Source organism: Rhinopithecus roxellana, chromosome 21 (assembly GCF_007565055.1).
Source record: "Rhinopithecus roxellana isolate Shanxi Qingling chromosome 21, ASM756505v1, whole genome shotgun sequence".
Taxonomy (NCBI): Eukaryota; Metazoa; Chordata; class Mammalia; order Primates; family Cercopithecidae; genus Rhinopithecus; species Rhinopithecus roxellana.
In genome coordinates this window covers 65,847,930-65,868,306 of record NC_044569.1, presented here as the reverse complement: position 1 = coordinate 65,868,306, position 20,377 = coordinate 65,847,930, and the positions used below count along the sequence as shown (strand labels likewise).

At 42.2% G+C, this 20,377-nt stretch overlaps 1 long non-coding RNA gene across 1 annotated transcript in view; it reads left to right on the top strand.

Moving 5' to 3' along the window:
• Positions 1–20,377, top strand: part of LOC115895512 — a 285,166-nt gene that overhangs the window by 15,790 nt on the left and 248,999 nt on the right. The window lies entirely within an intron of this gene.

The following is a 20,377-nucleotide window of genomic DNA, read 5'->3' as shown; positions in this document are numbered from 1 at the left end:
TAAATTACTTCTTTAAAGGCCCTACCTTCAAACGTGGCCACATTCTGAGAGGGGGTTAGGACTTCAACATATGAATTTTGGTGTGACACAAATCAGTCCATCCTACCAAGACTGTAGACTTTTAGATTGTGACAGTTATGAAAATGCAAATCATGTTTTTGTTCCATGAGTTTAAGGTATATTCCAGAATTACTTCTGTCATCAACTCACCTCAAAAGCACAGCATAGGCAGAGCAGAACATTGAGCTCCTGGAGAACTCTCAGGAGGCAGGCATTTGGGGCCAGTGTAATAGAAAAGCAAGGCTGGGGAAAGACCAATTTGAAATACTTCCTTGCAATCTGCTTTGGTATAATCCATTAACCCAGGTGAGTAGTGGAGCCCAGGCTTGCTCTTTACTCAGCTTTTCCTCCTGTATGCATTCCTTACAGCCTCTTCCTATATTGGTCAACAGAAATGTCCATCATAGCCCCAATACGTTACTAGAATATGTTATTTTGGAAAATACAAACTATGGAAAACCCCATAGGCATTTGTAATTTTGTAAAGTTATAGGTTCAGGGAAAAACCAGCCAAAAAACCTGATCATTTTATTATGATAATAAATCAAATTTTGTATAAAAGTATCTATGGCATGTGGCCAGGCCTCCATTTTTGCTCTGTGTCTCTGGAGACCATGCCATCATGTAGATTCTTGCAGGAGGCAGGGTCAGTCTTAAATGCTTTGGAGGTTATACTGTTGTTTGAAAGAAATTACAAACCAGACTAAGAATATAAAATATATGTAAAACCACAACATCTATAAACCTTTATAATCATACAAGTAATAAAATTACATTTGAGGTCATAAAATAGGTATAAACGTACTAAGTACGTGGATTATAAAACAGGCACTAATGTATTATAGAATAAAATATTCCTGAATTATAAAATAGGCACTAATGTATGATAGCATAAAATATACCTGGATTATGTTAAAAATGCAACTTTACTATATCATAAATTTGATTCATGTCTAGCATATAGACAAACACATGATCAACATTAAATTTGTTTGACTTTTAATTCCAAGGTGTGGTTGAGATGTGCTTTCAATAGCCTGTTTCTCGAAATCTTTCATAACACTGTTCAAGGAAGGTAGGACTGTCATTTTTTTTTTGTAGAGGTATCTTCTGTAGTTAATCAAGGAGTTCTTCTCAGGGTTATTCTCACAGTCAGATTCATTCTTTTCATTTCAGCATCTTTACACATTTAAAGACAGACCCTGTCTAAATTACATGGAGTTTAGATTTGCTGTCTGCTGAGTTTATTCCTCCTTTGTCTTTGTTGCCTCCATCTCCAACTTCCCACACCAACTGTCATCCAAATGTCATTGTTTGCCCCAAACCACACCTACTTTCTAGTTTTAGAGCCTCCTCCATTGGTGTGAGTCTTGTAGGGTTGGGGAGAGCGGGGGCAGAGAAGGGGAGGGAGGCAGGGTCATCCTTACAGTACAGAGCCTGAAATTGAGAGAGCCTCCCCGTCCCTGGCCCTTGACAGCCAGAGTGAGGGACAGGACCTTCCAGCCTTGACTTTACATGCCCAGGGAGTGATACAAAGATGCAGGAACAGCTGAGAGAAGATGCCCTCTGGTGTTCAGAGTCCATGTCGGTCTTGGCCTTGAGTTTCCAATGGAAGCAGACCCAGCGGCTCTGTCCTGAAGCCATTCTTCCTGCTGTCCAGCCTTGTTCCTGACCATTTTCCAAGCTTACTTCTTTAGTCATCCTGTGGATTCTGCATGCTGTTTGGCAGCCTTCCAACAAGTTCCCTTTTGCTTAAGTTTCTGAGGCTTGCAGCTATCCGATGTGCAGGGAGTATCAGAGAATGAAGAATGTATGGACATGACATACGTTTGCCAGGGGAGTGGGACAGAGTGATGCTGTGGTGCTGAACTGTCATTCTCATGTTTTTGCGTATTACACATTGCTGACGTTTTTACCAAAATGGTAACTTCAGACGTTTTTAAGGGAATATCCTCATGCTGCGTTTCATCAGACCTGCGGTCCAGAGGTTCTCAGTGATGAGCTCTTTCATTTTTCCATCTTTCTCTCTCCCACATGCCCTCACTCAGTGGTTACTAAGTAATGACTGTCTTCTTAGATCAGCTGGGTCAGCATGGGTATCAGCATCAACTAGACATCATGTTTAGATCTTGCCTTCTGATATGAATGCCTGCTCCTGGATGTTTGGATCCAGGCCACAGGTCTAGAGCTCCTCTTTCCTTCCTTTGCTAAGCTTTCCATCCTGAACACCCCTGCCCCTTTCCCTCTGGTATCTGGCATCAGCTAGGAAACTTGGAGTGCAAATCACCAGTTTGGATCTTAACAAGAAGGGATGGAGGTCTCAGTGAGGCCCTGTGCTTCTTGTGCAGACCTCTCCACCCTGATCCCAACAGAAGAGGAAGTTACCAGATTTACATTTAAGTCACCAGAGGGTCATTCCAGTGAGTTATTCAGAACAAAGAGATCTGCTCCAAACTGAAGAATCTAAAATCTACTGGTAACTCCTGTGATGAAGTTTCTTTGAGACAATAAAACAATAGTAGTTAAGGATCTTGAATGTGAGTATTAACTTGACCTTGAGGGTCTTGGTTCCACTGCTTAATTGCTAGACATGGTGGCCTCATGTGGAGAGGGCAGGGCAGGTCCTATTTTTTCTTAGAAATCCTATGCCTAGCCCAGGGTATCCATATCTTTTGTAGAATGAATGAATTCTTCCATGGTCTGCATTCAGGGAATGATTTTCCTTAAATACTGAATCTGGAAAGGTTTTAGACTAGTGAGATCTAACCAAGGAGTTCACAGATTTAAAGTCCAGAGGCACTTCCATCTATTCATTAGGTTATTTCAGATTTGTGTCTTTGGCTCTATTACACTTGCAGAATTCATCACATTGGAGTTATATAAAACAAGGTCAATTTATTAATTTACAATGTGTAATTACCTAGTGCAGCTGTCTGCAGATGGTATTCCCTTTCTGGGTATTTCTCAGATAACTAAATTTAGATCAGAATACCGCTGGGTGAATATATAATTAGACTCCAAAGGGAGTCATATGTCCCCAAGGGGTATTTCTAACAAGCTATGGTAGCTTCACAGAAATACCTTTCTTCTCTTTGGGGAGAAAGAATATTTCTATTCAGCCATTGTCTGAGAGAAAATAGCACAGCAGCTGAGGCTTGGTTTGGGGACTTCTAGCTTTTATATTGTATGTTTTTAATTTTTTGAATGCCCTGTCCTCGCCTGAATTTAGAAAACCTAGACTGCTCACAGCAGTATCACATAATAGTTATTTTTGCCTTGGTATGAATTCAAATCTGTGCATTATCTTTCTAAGGTATTTTATATTTTGAAGCTCACTTCAAAATACGGGCCTCAAAGCATTGTTCTTATAGAAGGAAATCCATAGATTGGTGAGTGCTGGGGAAATATTATATTTCTTGGTCACAGGGCAATTGGTCAGTGTTACTGACACCGGCCCATGTGGGCAGGCTCCTACCTTGTCTGTAAATAAGAAGATTCTGTTTCTGCTTTAAAGATCCAGGATCACTGTGTGAAATTACATAACTGTTGGGTGTGTTTGCTGGAAGAAACACTGCCATTGTTTCTCAGCTATGTTTTGCTAAACTCCATGAGGTCATCCACTCATCTTTGCCTCTTGACTTTTCAACCTCCTAAGTACCCATTCATGTGAGGGCTTTTGCTGCTGTTCTGTTCTTTCCTCTGCCTAGAAAATGCTCTCCCAGGTAGCTACATGGCTCCTGCATTTCCTTAGAATCTCTGCTGGAATAGCATCTTTTAGAGAGAACTTCCCCTGTGCCTGCCTAGAACGGTAGCCCTATCCCTTTGTCTACCTTCATACCCTACTCTACTTTGTTGATAGCACTTATTACCGCCTGCCAATAGGTTATGCATCAAGGTATTTATTATCTATCTGTCTTTCATTTTAGCTTCATGAGGGCAGAGGGTTTTGGTTCATCTCTGCTTTTTAGGTGAGTGCCTTGCACATAGTATGCTCTCAGTAAATATTTGTCAAACAAGCAAATGAATTAATGAATGTGTTAAAATGTACTAATCTCAAGTTCAGAGGTTATTTCTTCTGGATTATTTTGCAGCTGGGCCCTTTCTTTTCTTTGTTTTTCCCTCCCTCCCTTCCTTCTTATTCGTCTTCCTAAAATAAATATTTATCGAGGCATTGAAATCCTAGACTGAAAAAGGTTAATTCTAGAATGGTTTTCCATGGACCATGAGTGCTTGCTGTCTTCTTTTCCCAGATGGTAAGTTTTTCTGCTTGTGGGTTCTCCATATTTTAGGACCCGCAGTTCTCAGTTTACTGATTACATCATCTTCCTTTACACATGGCTTGAAGGATGACAATCATGAGAAAACTGAGCTCATGAAAATAGCAGTGTGCTGAGCTTATTTTCTAGTGGGGCTCCAGTGCCTGGTGCAGGAAAAGCATTTTGTGAATATTTGTAGAACAAGTGGATTTAAATGAATGATAAGACACTGAGTTAGAAGACATCTGCCTTAGGCACATCAGGGTAGAATGCATGGAAAAGCCAAATGCCCCCAAAACTAGTTTTTAAAATGTTGTAAGTAAGATTCATTTTGTTCCCTTAATTGGAGATCTTTTTTTCTATTGCCCTTACTTAGACACAAAAGGGAATGAGAACAAATGTGCCAAATCATTGTTTATATCTGATCATGAATTATTTATCCAAAATATAAGCTCTGTAATTTAGCTTCAGAATTAGTCGTTACAGCAAATCAGGAAATGTATTTATAATAACTTGACTTTTCTCTGTTTATTAATTAAAAAAATAACTGATGTAGACTTATATGTTAAAAAAATTTTTGAAGCTATCTAGTGAAAAGTTAAGCCGCTCTCTCACTCCTGTCTTCTAGTTTCTGTCATTAATCTCTAGATTAACAACAATTCCCAGTTTCTTCCATAGCTTCCTAGTTTATCTCTACATATATATTTAATTGTTCCTTTTTGAAAATATAAATGGTAGCATACAGTCATTGTTCTTCATCTTGCTCTTTTTAATTTTTTTTTTTTTAAATAGAGACTCGGTGTCCCTGTGTTGCCCAGGCTAGTCTTAAACTCCTGCACTCAAGCAATCCTCCTGCCTTAGCCTCTCAAAGTGCTTGGATTACAGGCATGAGCAACCATGCCCAGTCCATCTTGCTCTTTTTATTTCACCTTGAATGTAGAGATTGTTATGATCTGATGGTTTATTTACCCTCAAAATTCATATGTTGAAATCTTAACCCCTAAGGTGATGGTTCAGGGTGTGGGGCTCTTGGGAGGTAATTAAATTGAGAGCAGAACTCTTATGATTGGGGTTAGTGCCCTTATAAAAGAGCTAGCCATTCCCTTCCACCATGTGAGCACACAGCAAGAAGCTGCCATCTATAAACCAGAGAGGGAGCCCTCACCTGACACTAAATCTTCTGGCCGCTTAATCTTGGATTTCACAGCCTCCAGAACTGAGAGCAATAAATGTTTGTTCTTTTTAAGCCACACGGTTGATGGCATTTGGTTATAGTGTCCTGAATGGACTAAGATAGAGATCATTCCATTTTTTCATCTAGAGAGCTACTTCATTTCTTTAACATCTGGGAATTATTCTAGTGTATAAATCTAGGATACACTAATCTTTTTTATTGATACATATTGAAGTTGTTTCCAAACATTGCAATTACAAATAACATTTTATACATGGGCAAGTAGAAGTGTAGGATAAAGTTCCAGAAGGGAAATTGTTGGGCCAAAGGGTATATGCATTTGTAATGTTTACAGATGATGTCAAATTGCCTTCCATGAAAGTTGCACTATTTCACTCTTACCTCTTGTTATGATTTGAGTGTCCCCTCCAAAACTCATGCTGATGTTTAATTGCCGTTGAGGCAGTATTAAGAGGTGACTAAGTTATAAGGGCAAAGCCCTCATAGTTAATGCCATAACCACGGAGTGGGTTGGTTATTGTGGGAGTGAGTTAGTTACTCCATTTTTCAGACTCCACTTTTTGAAAATGTCTGTCTCTCTGTCTCTAGGGTACAACTCCTTGCCATGTGTTACCTTTTGCCAAGTTATGATACAGCAAGAAGGCCCTCACCAGTTGCAGTCCCTCAGTCCTGGACTTCTCAGCCTCCAGGACTGTGAGCCAAATAGATCTCTTTTCTTCATAAATTACACAATCTGTGGTATTCTGTTGTAGCAACAAAAAATGGTCTAAGAAACCTTCAATTGCTGGTCCTCAGTGATAATTCACATTATTGGGATAAAAGTTGATTTTAAAAGATCTTCACCAACAGCGTGTTATTAAACTTTTTGGTAACTTGCCAATCTTGTAGCTTAAAAAAACCTTTGCCATCGCTTTAATTTGCATTTCTCTTTAATTTTCCTCTTCCCTGTGAGTGAGGTTGAGCATCTCTTCATTGGTTTAACCCATGTATGCCTGAGGTTGCAATTTTTTGAATTTTTGCAATCAGACCTTAGCAATGACCTTGAGCAGTAGGACATAAATAACTCCCACATGCTTAGCATTCCAATAATGGAGCATTAGGGATAAATGGGTTTTAAGACTCATTTGTATTTCTTTGCTGGGAAGTTTGTTCTTATCCTTCCCTCATTTTTCTATTAGGTTTTTCTTTTTACTGTATTTGTTAGAGCTTTTTCTGTGTTAAAAAAAATTAGCGAAAGTTACTGTTGCTGAGTGGTTCACTAGGGTTAAGACCACTGAAAAAAAAATGGCATTAAATTATACTTTATGGACTTAAAATTAACATGTCATTTTACTGTTTCTAAAAATGAATATTATTTAGAAACATACCTATAATAACATTTATCTTCTGTAGTAATTGACAAATATTGCTGACATTGTTAGTGCTAGTACCTGAATGTGCAATTCACAGACATTGAGAGCTTGAGGAGAACTTAGATCATCCAGTTCTATTCTCCCAGTTTGCAGAGAAGAAATTAAGGGCAAGGAAACCTGGTCATTTGGCTGCAACTATCAAGAAGCCAGGCTCAAACAGGCTTCCATAATAAGAAAATGGATTGGTTCACCTAAAAGGAAGCCCAGAGTCAGTGCAGGCTTTGGGGCTGGGAGATTCAATCAGCTCAACAACATTTTCAGAAGCTCATGTTATTTTCTATCAAAGGGCAGGTGCCAGGGATTGTCAGTAACAATGGGGACATCATGGCAGTAGCTACTGCTTCTTTATTCTCCTCCAACAGGGGAGAGAGAATACTGCTTCTGTAAAGCCTCTTGGAAGAATGACGATGAACCTTAGTAAAAGTTTACAGCAAACCTCTTCTCATAGCTCATTGGTCTTTACTAAATCACATGACCCCTCCCTTGAGCCAATCATTGGGAAGGGGATGGCTCACCCTTAGATCAACCAGGACCACACCTATGGCTGGGGGTCACACCAGCTTCCAGTGCGTCACATGGGGTATTAAGGAGGGTCTGGGCACCTAAACAAAATCAGAAATCTGGGATATGTGTAATATCATGTAGAATGGCAGCACTTAACGTCTCATCATTATTTTGATCTATAACATGTACCAAATAAAATAGACTCACTTGAAATCTATATCAATCAGTATTCTCCATAGAAAGCGAATCAATAGGACACACACATGCAGAGAATTATTTTAAAGAATTGGCTCACACCATTGTGGGAGCTGGCAAATCTGAAATCTTTTTCTTTTTCTTTTTCTTTTTTTTTTTCTTTTTTATTTGAGACCAAGTCTCACTCGGTCTCCCAGTCTGGAGTGCAGTGGCGCGATCTCGACTCACCGCAACCTCCGCCTCCTGGGTTCAAGTGATTCTCCTGCCTCAGCCTCCTGAGTAGCTGGGATTACAGGCATGTGCCACCATGCCTGGCTAAAATCTGAAATCTTACAGCAGACCAACATGCAAACTTGGGGAAGAGCTGATGTTACAAGTCTTGAGGCAGAATTCCTCCTTCTTTGATAAACCTCAGTCTTTGCTGTTAACGCCTTCACCTGATTCCCATATGACTGAGGGTAATCTCCTTTACTCAAAATCAACTGTAAATGTTAATCACATCTACAAAATGCTTTCACAGCAACATCTAGTCTAGTGTTTGGCCAAACAAGTAATTATAGCCTAGCCAAGTTGACACATAAGATTAACCATCACATAATCTTTGTCCTCCAATCTTAATTTCCTGAATGTTTATAACTTCCTACTTCCTTAAAATGGGTGGCTGTGGTGTGATTTCAGAAACACAAACCTTAGCATGAGGGTGGAAACCACTATAGAAAACATAGAAATCATCATTTTTCATACTAGTCCATAGGATCCATACAGATGTCTCCAGACAGACTCAGCTCAGTTTTCCGGATGTGAACACTTACACCATTTCAGATTTAATCCATGGTGTTCTGCTGAGGGAAGGGGGGACTGGACAGATATTTTCTTTAGCATCTGCAGCATAAGACAGAATGCAGTTCATGTCCCCACAAGCATCCCAAACAATGGGGTCCAGGCTCAATCACTAAACGGAAAAATTAGGATTAGAAACCTTTAACTATGGTCTCTAGCTGAGCCAGCCTCTGGCTGACAAACAGCTCATCCAATGACGATAGTCCACTTGTTTGACAGCACTATGAATATAAACAGTATGTTCTGGGCAGGTGGTTTGACAAATATTCCAGAGCAATTTATAAGATTTTAGCTCAAGCATCCCTCAGACTGTTTAAGGCCTGTTTGGGGGTATTAATGTGTACTTGGCAGATTATTTAAAAAAAAACTTTTCATAATGTGAAATTCCTTTTTCTTCATAGGGATAATTTTAACCTGCTGGTTGTTTTCGTTTTTATGGGCTGTGATAGTTCTTGTTTATCTCGAAGTTTATGTAAGTTTAGGCTGTTTCTACCCCAAAAGCCACTCCATTCCCGTGGCTAAAGCAAAGTCACCCTTAGAGGGCAAAGCATACAAGCAAGTCTCCCATTCATGTTGAGGGGAAGTTTTGGGTACTAGCTGTCAGAGTTTCACCCTGCCTTGTCTAAAAGCCTTCTTTCTGACTCACTGAAGACAAATAGCACAGGGTGTTCGTGGGTGTGTGTTTATATGAGGGTGTGGAGAGAACACACGGACTTTGGGGAGCAGCCAATTTGGTGCAATTTGGGAACTAACTGCCTTGTACAGAGCCAGCCTGAAGACTTTCCTTCCTCTGGGTGTTTTAATAATAGTCAAAGCAAAAATAAAGGTGGCTGCGTTCCCTCTTTGGTGATGTCTCCGGTCTGGAAGCCCTTGTGCTCTCCTGGGTCCCTCAGCGCCACAACGGACGTCTGTGGGAAGGGACCCTGTGTCCTTCGATGTCAATGAGTTTCCTCCCTATTTTGAGCCTAGGATGGTGGAGCCCTACTGCCAGGAGCAGCTAGAGAACCGATTTCCCCCTCCTGAAGAGTCTGAGCTCTGGGAAAGTCTTCCAACTGCGCCCCCGGGAGCTTCCTAGGGATTGCAGACCCGACAGTGTCCACCGTTGAGGGGAGAATAATTGTGAACATCTATGCTGGCTTGTTTTAAAAAACTAAGCAGCTGGCAGCGGGGCGTGCCTGTGGCGGGTCTTGCAGGATCCGCAGCTGTGCAGTGCCTGTGGCCGGTCTTGCAGGTTCAGCAGCTGTGCAGTGAGTGCGCTTCTGGGCTGCAGGAGTGAGGCAACAACGCCCCTCGGCCAGGTGTGGCTGGAGGCCGGGGAGGAGGAGAGCGCCCTCTGGTGGCCGATAAGGAGACTGCCTGCGGGGCCCGGGCACCGGGAGGCTGGACTTTCTCTGCAAAGAGCCTTGTCCGCAGATGGAAGCAAAGCAAACCCAAACTCCTTTCGGCTGCTGTGCTACCCTTTCTTCCCTTTTCTCAGGAGGGAGGATGGTGGCCGCTGGGGAAGGAAAAGAAGAGCTAAGGATCTTCCTGTTTCTCCCTGGGGGCGAGCTTTTGTGCTGACTGAGGGGGACGGCTTTCCCATTGCTGACCCAAAGGTCCTTCCTTCTCCGGTGTTTGCCTGGTGTTCCAGGGGCTCACTTTCCTTTCCCCAGTGTGTTGTGGTTCCAACTTGCTGGGTTTTTTTGCTTTTTTTTTTTGTCTTTTTTTTTTTTTTTTTTTGGCATGATCCTGCAGTGGTCTTCACGGTATTGCCCTATCCAACTTTAATTCAGGGTCTCAAAAGTGGGAATAGAGACATAAAATGTGTGTGTGTGTGTGTGTGTGTGTGTGTGTGTGTGTGTGTGTGTGTGTGTGTGCGTGTGTTAGAACAGGCTTGAACTTTACCACCCCCTCCCACTGTGACGACTTCCCAGTGGGGGAGCAAGTCCCTGAAAACAACCAGACTTTTGTTTGGAGGTATTGGAGCAATTTCATTTCAGTCCTGTTCATTATTCAGAAATTTTTTTAAAACTATCATTTACTACTATCTTTGCTTTTATTTTTTTGAGGCAGAAACTCTCTGTCGCCCAGGCTGGAGTGCAGTGGCCGGATCTCAGCTCACTGCGGCCTCCGCTTCCCAGGTTCAAGCAATTTTCCTGCCTCAACTTCCCAAGTAACTGGGACTACAGGTGTGCACCACCATGCCTGGCTAATTTTTGTATTTTCAGTAGAGACGGGATTTCATTGTGTTGGCCAGGCTGCTCTTGAACTCCTGACCTCACATGATCCACCTGCCTCAGCCTCCAAAAGGGCTGGGATTACAGGCATGAGTCGCCATGCCAGCCCATTATTTAAAATTTTGTTTAAACTCCCTGCACAGCTTTTTTACTCAAGTGAGGCTGGAGCCATGGACCTGGCTGTGTGTGTGTGTGTGTTCCTTGCCCTTCCCATGTTGTCCTAGGCTGGTTTCTCCAAAATGCAAGTCACAAGCCATTACTGGCTCATAATAACATCAATTTAGAAAGTCACAATCTTTATTTTTTTTATTTTTTATTTTTGAGACGGAGTCTCGCTCTGTCGCCCAGGCTGGAGTGCAGTGGCCGGATCTCAGCTCACTGCAAGCTCCGCCTCCCGGGTTTACACCATTCTCCTGCCTCAGCCTCCCGAGTAGCTGGGACCACAGGCACCCGCCACCTTGCTCGGCTAGTTTTTTGTATTTTTTAGTAGAGACGGGGTTTCACCGTATTAGCCAGGATGGTCTCGATCTCCTGACCTCGTGATCCGCCCATCTCGGCCTCCCAAAGTGCTGGGATTACAGGCTTGAGCCACCGTGCCCGGCCTATTTTTTTAAAGGAGTAGAATGGAATACAAATTACAAAGTACATTCCACGTAATAGAATATGATTTCCTCAAAAAGCTTTTTTCAGGTGTGCATGTGTGTGTGTGTACGTGTGAAAATAAATGTGATAATAGATGTCAGCTGCCTGGAATTGTGTAAATCGTGTCATAACGTAAAACATTATGGGTCATGCTTCGAGAAGTTTGAAAGTCATTGTTTTAGCCAGGGGTGGTGGACATGCACCTGTGGTCTCTGCTACTTGGGAGGCTGAGGCAGGAGGATCTCTTGAGCTCTAGAGGTCGAGGCTGCAGTGAGCTGTGACTGTGTCATTGCACTCCAGCCTGGGTGACAGAGAAAGACCTTGTCTTTAAGAGAAATTTAAAAGAAAGAAAGTCACTGTTGTAGATGGGGCTTCTTGTTCAGGTAAATGAAGATGGGGTGTGGGGAAGGGGAAGGGAGAAGGGGGCAGAAAGAGGAATCTTGGGGGACTCCCTGCTGCAGGTTAGTGAAGTGTGTCTGCTCCAGCCTTGCCCTGGCCACTTCTGGTCCTTCTGTGGTGGTGGGTTTCACTGTAGTGGTGTTGCTGTCATAGCTGGTGTTTGTGTTTAGGAGCTGTGTTCAGTTCCACCAGTTCCACTTCACTGAGAAGCCACAACATTTCCATTTGGCGCCCCCATGGCACATGCCCCAACCTCTTTTCCTCCTCAGGCCTCTTGTTACCTGGCTTGGTGGCTGCCCATACCCTGCCATGAGCATATGTGTTCACATAAGGCCATGGGGACCACTGGGATCCTCTTTCACAGCCTTTGAGTTTTAATCTTTCTAAAGCCTACAGCACCCAGTATTCCCAGGCAGTCTCTCATCCAAGTACTAACCAGGCTAGACTCGGACTGCCTTCCTAGATCAGATGAGATAGAAAGTATGGCTGCAAACTGCCCTGTTTTTTCTCTCTCTCTTTTTTTTTTTTTTTTTTTTTTTGTAGAAATGAGGTCTTGCTGTGTTACCTAGACTGGTCTTCAACTCCTGGCCTCAAGCAATTATTATACCTTGGCCTTCCAAAGGGGTGGGATTACAGGTGTAAGCCGCTGCTTCTGGCCTGTTTTATTTGTTTGTTTTATTTATTTATTTATTTAATGTATACTGCACCTCCATCTCTTATTTTATTTATTTAATATTATTATTATTATTTTTGGAGACAAGGTCTGGCTCTGTCACCCAGGTTGGAGTGCAGTGGCATGATCATGGCTCACTGCAGCCTCAACCTCCTGGGCTCAAGCAATCCTCCTGCTTCAGCATGACAAGTAGCTAGGACTACAGGCATGCACTGCCATGCCAGGCTGTTTTGTTGTTGTTGTTGTTGTTGTTGTTGTTGTTGTTTAATTTTTTTAAAGAAAAATCTTGCTTTGTTGTCCAACCTGGAGTGCAGTAACAGAACCCTAGTTCACTGCAGCCTTGAACGCCTGTGCTCAAGGCATCCTGCTGCCTCAGGCTACTGAGTAGCTGAGACCACAGGCACACACCACACACCTGACTTTTAAATTTTGTTTTATAGAAATTGACCAGGCCAGTCTCAAACTCCTGGAGTCAAGTGATCCTCCCACCTCGGCCTTCCAAAGTTTTGTGATTACAGCTGTGACCCACCACGCCTAGCCCATCTCTGTCTCTTTAAACCTGTACATGTGGGGTTACCCCAAAAGGTCTCTTGCCAAGGGAAACCACCAGGTCGGGAAAAGATAGGAGTCTTTCTTCAGATATACCCCCTGATATGGTTCGGCTCTGTGTCCCCACCCAAATCTCATCTCGAACTGGAATGTGAACTGTAATCCCCATGTGTTGGGGGAGGGACATTGTGGGAGGTGATTAAATCATGGGGGTGTTTCACCCATGCTCTTCTCATAATAGTGAGTTCTCACAAGATGTGATGCTTTTGTAAGGGGCTTTCCCTCACCTCTGCTTGGCGCTTCTCTCTCCTGCTACCATGTGAAGAAGGATGTGTTTATTTCCCCTTCTGTTACTTCCTGAGGCCATGTGGAACTGTAGTCAATTCAACCTCTTTTCTTTACAAATTATACAGTCTTGAGTATTTCTTCATAGCAGCATGAGAATTTACAAATACATGCCCTAAGCATCAGCAACAAGTATTGCATAGCTCCTTTTAATAAGGACAACACACTTTGCTTCCAGGCTTCCAGAATATTCTTAAGAGTCCTACGCTCTGCTGGTGAGTGCCTCAAAGTTCTATAGTGCAGCAAGAATCAGATCGGGACACAAGAAATTACAGTTTTTCCATCTTGCAGGCATTACCCACCCTCCACCCTCAGCCTTTTTATGTAAAATACTTTCTTCTTCTTTTCTCCTTAAAAGAAGGGGCCATTCACATGAACACTACACTCCCAAAGTCCGAGCACCACTCTCTCTCTTAGCTTTCCAGGAATAAGGGTAGGAGGTAGTGGAACTGGTTGTGAGTTGGCCTCAATAAAACCTACAGGGAGATGGCCATCCTCAACTTCTGATGTCTCCTTGAACTTGGAGCATGAGATAATTAGGGCCCTCTGTGACCTCAGCTATGGACCTTGGCTGCAATTCCAAGACAAGAGGAAAAATAATCCCACTAATCCCACTTAATACCATGTTGCACAACCTTTTTATTAGAATGTCTACAATCTTCCATGTACTTTTGTCTTTAGTCATATAATAGTGTATGTTCTTGGCTTCCATTTCTCCCCACTGCAAAATTCCTGCCATTTGGGGTCTCTTTTCCTATCACCCTGCAACTTCCCAAAAGCTTCCTCTGAGCTGCTGAATGGGAACGGACCCAAGTCTCCTCTGGGACCCCACATTTGGTCTCCTTGGCTATTCCATGTTTTGTTTCATTTTGCCTCACAGTAAAATGAGTGGTTTATCTGTCTCCTCTACCAGACCATATTTCCTAGAGGATGTGGGTCACAGTCCAGTTGTCCTTGCATGCTTTGTAGCAGTTTCCATAGAGTAAGTGGTGAAAATGTTCATAGCACATTGAATGGCAAAAAGGAACTTCTTGGTCATCTCCTAGGATGCATTTTCTGTAATTGTCTGGTTGCAATTCAGGATTTTCATTGTGAGCTTATAGCTGCAGGCTCATTTTAAATGCTGGTTCTACAAATCCTCTCAAATAACAATGCCTTATATTGACTTAGATTTTATAACATGTCCTAGGTCACATGGTTTTGTTTAAAACACTTCTTTTGTCTTTGAAACAGCCAAGTGCAATTCGATGTGGTAGATGTTACTTTCATTTTTTAGATGAGAAAATGTTCAGAAAGTATAAGTGACTTGCCCAAGGTTCCCTGGATAGTGAATCATGTTCCTCTCACCTCTTTGCACAGAGCTCTGACATTCTTCTGTCAAGTCACCTTGCAAGTCTCATGCTTTCTGGGTAAGTAAATGCCATCCAAGTACTTGCCCCAGGTCTTCAGTGGTAAGTTTTGGTCCTGTCCTCAGCTGCTGGTGCCTCACTGAGTATATGACACTAGGCAAGCCATTGACCTGTTTCCACATCTCAGTTCTTTCATCCTGAAAATAAAGATGACAATAGATGCTGGCTGCCTCGAATGGCATGGTGAAGATTAATGAGATGATGCAGAGAAGTGCCCTGAGCTCCTGGGACAAAAGGCTTTGTAAAAGCACAAAGTCTAATTATAATTTTCTAACATTTTCAAAGAACCCTCTGGAAAGGCTAGCTCTTGCTTCTAAATTTAGAGAGGATGTCTGCCTGGGACGGATTGTTTTCTCTTGACTGGCAGCCCCAGCAGCCTCCTGCTTATGCTGGCCTTGATGGCTCTGCTCTGATCCAGTGGCACTCAGTCTACCTGGATTCCATTAACGGTAGAAGGTACAGTCCCCAAAAGTGCCAGCCCCTGATCTTCCCTGCCTTTTGGATGGAGCAAGGGTAACCCACTTTGGACAGGCATCAGATGGGGTTCTGTTAGTTTTAGGGAATGTAGATGTAGTTCCTGGTCTGAGGATGGGAATGTGGTATAGATTAGGGAGAATGTAAGAAGTCTGCTTGGACCTTCCAGGAAAAGTTTTTTCCTCCCTAATAAGAGGAAGTCACAGAAAACCTTCTAGCCCTATGCTCAGCTTCCTGCCCTTGAACACAGTTTGAGATCTGAACCTTGAAGCTGCTGATGCCATCTTATAAACCAATGGGAAAGCCAAGAGAAAGCCAAGAGAATTGCAGCAACATTGGCCCAAAACCACTGAGTCACTGAAACAGCATGGCATTTCTGATTTGTGACAAAAACAATTCTTTGCTTAAGCCATCGTTCGCATGCTTCTTTTGTTCCTTATAGACAGATACCAGTAGCTGAATAGATGGCTGTGTCAGTCATGGTGTGGTGACTCAGGTCCAGGTGGCGTCGCAGATTATCTGACCTGGAATGTTACTGTAGAGGTTTTGGAATGCTGAATTTTACACAGAAAATCTTTGGCTTTGCTCATTTTCTACCCTGCTTTGTTTTCCTTTGGGCTACTCTTTCACCCAGCTACTCATCAAATGATCTATCCTGAATGCAGGAGTAAAATCAATACTAGAGCCAGTTTCCAAGTAATAGGGAGGAAAGCTTTGACTTTTCTCTTTCCCATTTCTTTTTAGAATTTATATAAATTTAGGGTGTACAGATGCAATTTTGTTTCATGTGTATATTGTGTAGTGGCAAAATCTTAGTTTTTAGTGTAGCCACCACCCCAATAATGTACATAGTACCCATCAAGTAATTTCTCATCACTCTCCCCTCTCTTGTCCCTCAACCCTTCTGAGTGTCCACTGTCCATCAGCCCACACTCTTTGTCTATGCATACACATTATTTAACTCCCACTTATAAGTGAGAACCTGGGGCATTTGATTTTCTGTTTCTGAGTTGTATCATTTCTCAGCATTCGGATCCAGATATTCAGAGCCCTCAATGTCCCTGACTCTGTACCTTGTTTGTTGTCTCCATCCAAACCTCTCTCTCTGACCTCTTTGGTCTTCACAGCCCCAACTGTTGCTGGCCTAAGGGGTCACCTTCCCAGGTAGTATGGCATTTTCACAGAGTAGAGACAACTTGGCAAATCATGAAGCTAGGCACCCTTCTCTTGCCCTTTTCTGTTCTAGTCTATCCTTTGCTTATAAAAAGTTTTCAAGCATCTTGTGCCTTCTTGGTGTTCAGTAGGGTACCATTTTTAATCCCGGGGACTCAGTGGTCTTATCTCTGAAATGGAGATAACAGTATTTTGTCTGCTCAGAGACTGAGGATTCAGTCCTCTAAGCTCTTTGGATTCTTTCTGACTCCACGGTGTGAACCTAACAAGGCACCTTTAGGGCCCTGTTTGTCCTGTCTCTGTGAAAATTATCACTTCAGTTCCCTGATCAATGTTGCGATGGACTTTTTAAAAAGTCCTGATAAGGGAGGTTATCTCCCCCAGGGTGTTAGCATCTTCAGAGATAATCTGTGGGGAAAATGTTGAAAAGTTCAAGACCTTTTCTGAAGCCCAGTACAGACAGTCAGTTATTCTACCCTTGTGACCAGACCATTCCCAAAAGGAGTACATGAACATCCTCAGTCTGGCTTTTAGTTGACTTTCCCTTCTTTCAGATTCACTGCAGATTAGAGTACCCAGAATTAGCCAAGACCTTCAACATTTAATGACTAGCCACGGAGAGGAAAAAAGAAGATGAACTGCTTGTCCCAGAAAACGACAGAACTTTGAAAGCAGCTATGTATTTCCTAGCTACCTCTAAGAAATGGAACTGTCTTCCTGAGACCTGTAAGAAGCCAACAGGTACCTCAAGATATAATACTTAAAGGAATGGCAAAGTAGCCGATCTAATTAAAACATACCCCAAACATCACAAAGTAGGAAGATGGATGCTGAAAGAGATGCTTTGAGTACCACTGGTTGCCTGTAAGGAGTATGATTTCAAATGGCAAAGTTGACTGGAGAAACTCCCAGGCATTAAGTGGTTTTCGAGAAGATGTTCATTGGCTTTCTCTTTGTTCATGAAACAGAAAACTGTGTTTGGGTTGCATTCCAATACAGAGAGACTTAGTCCCTCTAAGATTGGAATGCGCTGGTTCTTAGGTAATTAGAACTCCTTCCCAGCCCCATCGAGAAAATTGGCTTTGCGTTATGCTCGGAAAGAAAATGGAATGTACATGGAATCCAGTAGACATTTCACCTGCCAGTCAACTCATTGGGATTAATAGCAAATTAATAAACAGAAATTCTATTGAGGGATGTGGCATGTGTACCCAGTCATTGATGACATGACTATGTGCACATGGAGTCTCACTCTTTCAGATCAGTAGGATAGTTTTAGCTTTGACTTTTGCCTCTTAGATCTGAGGTTTCTCATTCTGTCCTCAGTGATTAATGATGTTCTGTTACTTCAGATGCCTCAAACCTGGCTCTGGCAACTGGATATTCATTTGGTTGCGCTGATGTAATCATTCAAGGGAACTGCGTTAATGGACCGTGGAATAGTTGGCATCCATATGTGGATGGACTGACTTAGATTGACTGTTAAAGTGACCCAGTTTATTGTTTGATAATTGGCCATGAAGTGAGCCAACACTAACATACTTGGTGATTCAGTTATTCTAAATCACTGTTTGGTACGAGATGAGAGAAGAATGGGAATAATGTCTAGTGTTAGTTCTATAATTTTCTTAAATACTTTTGAGGCCCTGCTGTGGGCTGAGTGCTGTTCTAGGTTCTAATAGGGTATTGGAGGAGAGATTAAAAGGTGAACAAGATATTGTTTCTGATCTTGATGCATTTCTATTTGGAGAAAGAAGAGTTCAGGCCTCATATCCTATTTTGCTCAACTCAGGGCAGAGGCTTGAGAAGCATTAAGATTTAAAATGCAGGAACGTGTGAGATCATTGCATACAGACTCATTATAAAAATGCCAAACAGCTTGAGAAGCAGTAGAGAGAACATAATTAAAAGACACTGTTTTGCTTTCCCAGGGCTGCTGTAACAAGGGAACACAAATTGGTGGCTTAAAATATCAAGAATTTACTTTCTCACAGTTCTAGATGCCAGAATCCAAAATCAAGGTGTCGGTAGAGTTGATTCCTTCCTGGATGTTTGGAGAAAGAGTCTGAACATCCCTCTCTCTTGGCTTCTGGTGGTTGCTGGAAATTCTTGGCATTCCTTGGCCTGCAACTGCATAGCTTCAACCTTTACATCAGATGTTACATGGCCATCGTCCCTCTATGCCTTTCCATCTGTGGCTCTCTTCACTTCTTATAAGGACACCAAGAAATACTGGATTAAAACTACTCAGTATGACCTCAGCTTAACAAATGACATCCGCAATGACCCTGTTTCCAAATAAGTTCACATTCTGAAGTTCTGGGAATTTGGGGGTGTGGCGGGGGACACTGTTCAACCAAACATTTCACCAACCCACATACCCACAATGTTGACAAAATCAGCAGGGCAGGAGAGTAAAGAAGTGAAACAATGTACTTCCAAGAAAGAAGCAAAGAGAAGAAAAGTATTGTTTTTCTATTCTCTCCCCTGGGCTTAATACAGGCACTGAAACTTGAAGTAGGACTGAAGCAGAACTAATATGGTAATTAATTTCAAAGGAAAATGTAGGGGCTTTTTTTTTTTTTTTTTTTTTTTTTTTTTTTTTTTTTTTTTTTGACAGGGTCTTGCCCAGGAGTGCAGTGGTACAATCTTGGCTCACTGCAGCCTTGACCTCCAGGGCTCAAGTGATCCTCCCACCTCAACTTCCTGAGTAGCTGGAACCACAAGCACATGCCACCATGCCTGGCTAATATTAAAAATTTTTTTTTTAGATACAAGGTCTCATTATATTGACCAGGCTGATCTCAAACTCCTAGGCTCAAGAAATCCTCCTGCCTCAACGTCACAAAGTGCTAGGACTGCAGGAGTGAGGCACCACCCTCAGCCCTGGGATATTTTATATTATGAAGTAGATGTAGTTTACTCTTTCCTGACTTTTTGTGGTGTTGGAAGATAAACTGGCTTTGGCTTTACTTTAACTCTGGAGAAATTGTGGAACAGGATGAGAAAGAAAGCCTGGAATAGGTGATTTAGGTTTGCTCTCGGCTTGGGAAAACACAGAAATAGGACCTTTTGGGGTTCATTCTAACATCTCCAGAATAGCTCACTTGGAGACAAGAGGAGTCAGAAATTTAAGACGGACTTTTCTCCTGGAATAATAATGTGCATTTGGTTGTGTTTCCCCTCAATCTCTACGACTCCTGAAAATGTTGTATCCAGAGGGTGAAGAATGCTAAACAGCCAGGCACAAAATAGTTACAATACCAGTGAATATGCTGAATTCTGGGAGATGTATTAACTCTGTACATAAGAACTCTGAAGTGGTAACTGTCTCTGGATCAGAAGGCTTCACGAGATGGAGCTGGAAGACTGAAGCATGTTTTTAATAGTTGGAGATGGGGAAGAAGAACCACAGACTACAGTACTATTTGATATCTCCAGTCTCAAAAATTTGTGCTGCTAATTTTGAAAAGAAATAGAAGAAAGTGAATTGGTCAATGAAATCCATTCTTATTCATGGAAAAAAAAAAAAGAAAACCCACAACTGGAGAACATGTTTTTTGATGAGGCATCAGTAGTCATTATCCTATTCATATTGGTCATTGTCATACCATTGATTATTGATATGATTTGGCTGTGTCCCCACCCAAATCTCATCTTGAATTGTACTTCCCATAATTCCCATATGTTGTGGGAGGGACCCGGTGGGAGATAACTGAATCATGGGGGCAGTTACCTCCATGCTGTTCTCATGATAGTGAGTGAGTTCTCACAAGATCTGATGATTTTATAAGGGGCTTTCCCTCCACCTTCACTAAGCAGTTTTCCTTGCTGCCACCATATGAAGAAGGACATGTTTGTTTCCCTTCCGCCATGATTGTAAGTTTCCTGAGGCCTCCTCAGCCCTGCACAACTGCGAGCCAATTAAACCGCTTTCCTTTATAAATTACCCAGTCTCAGGTATGTCTTTATTAGCAGTGTGAGAATAGATTAATACAGTTAGTTTCTCTTTTTAAGGGAAGTTAACAATTGATG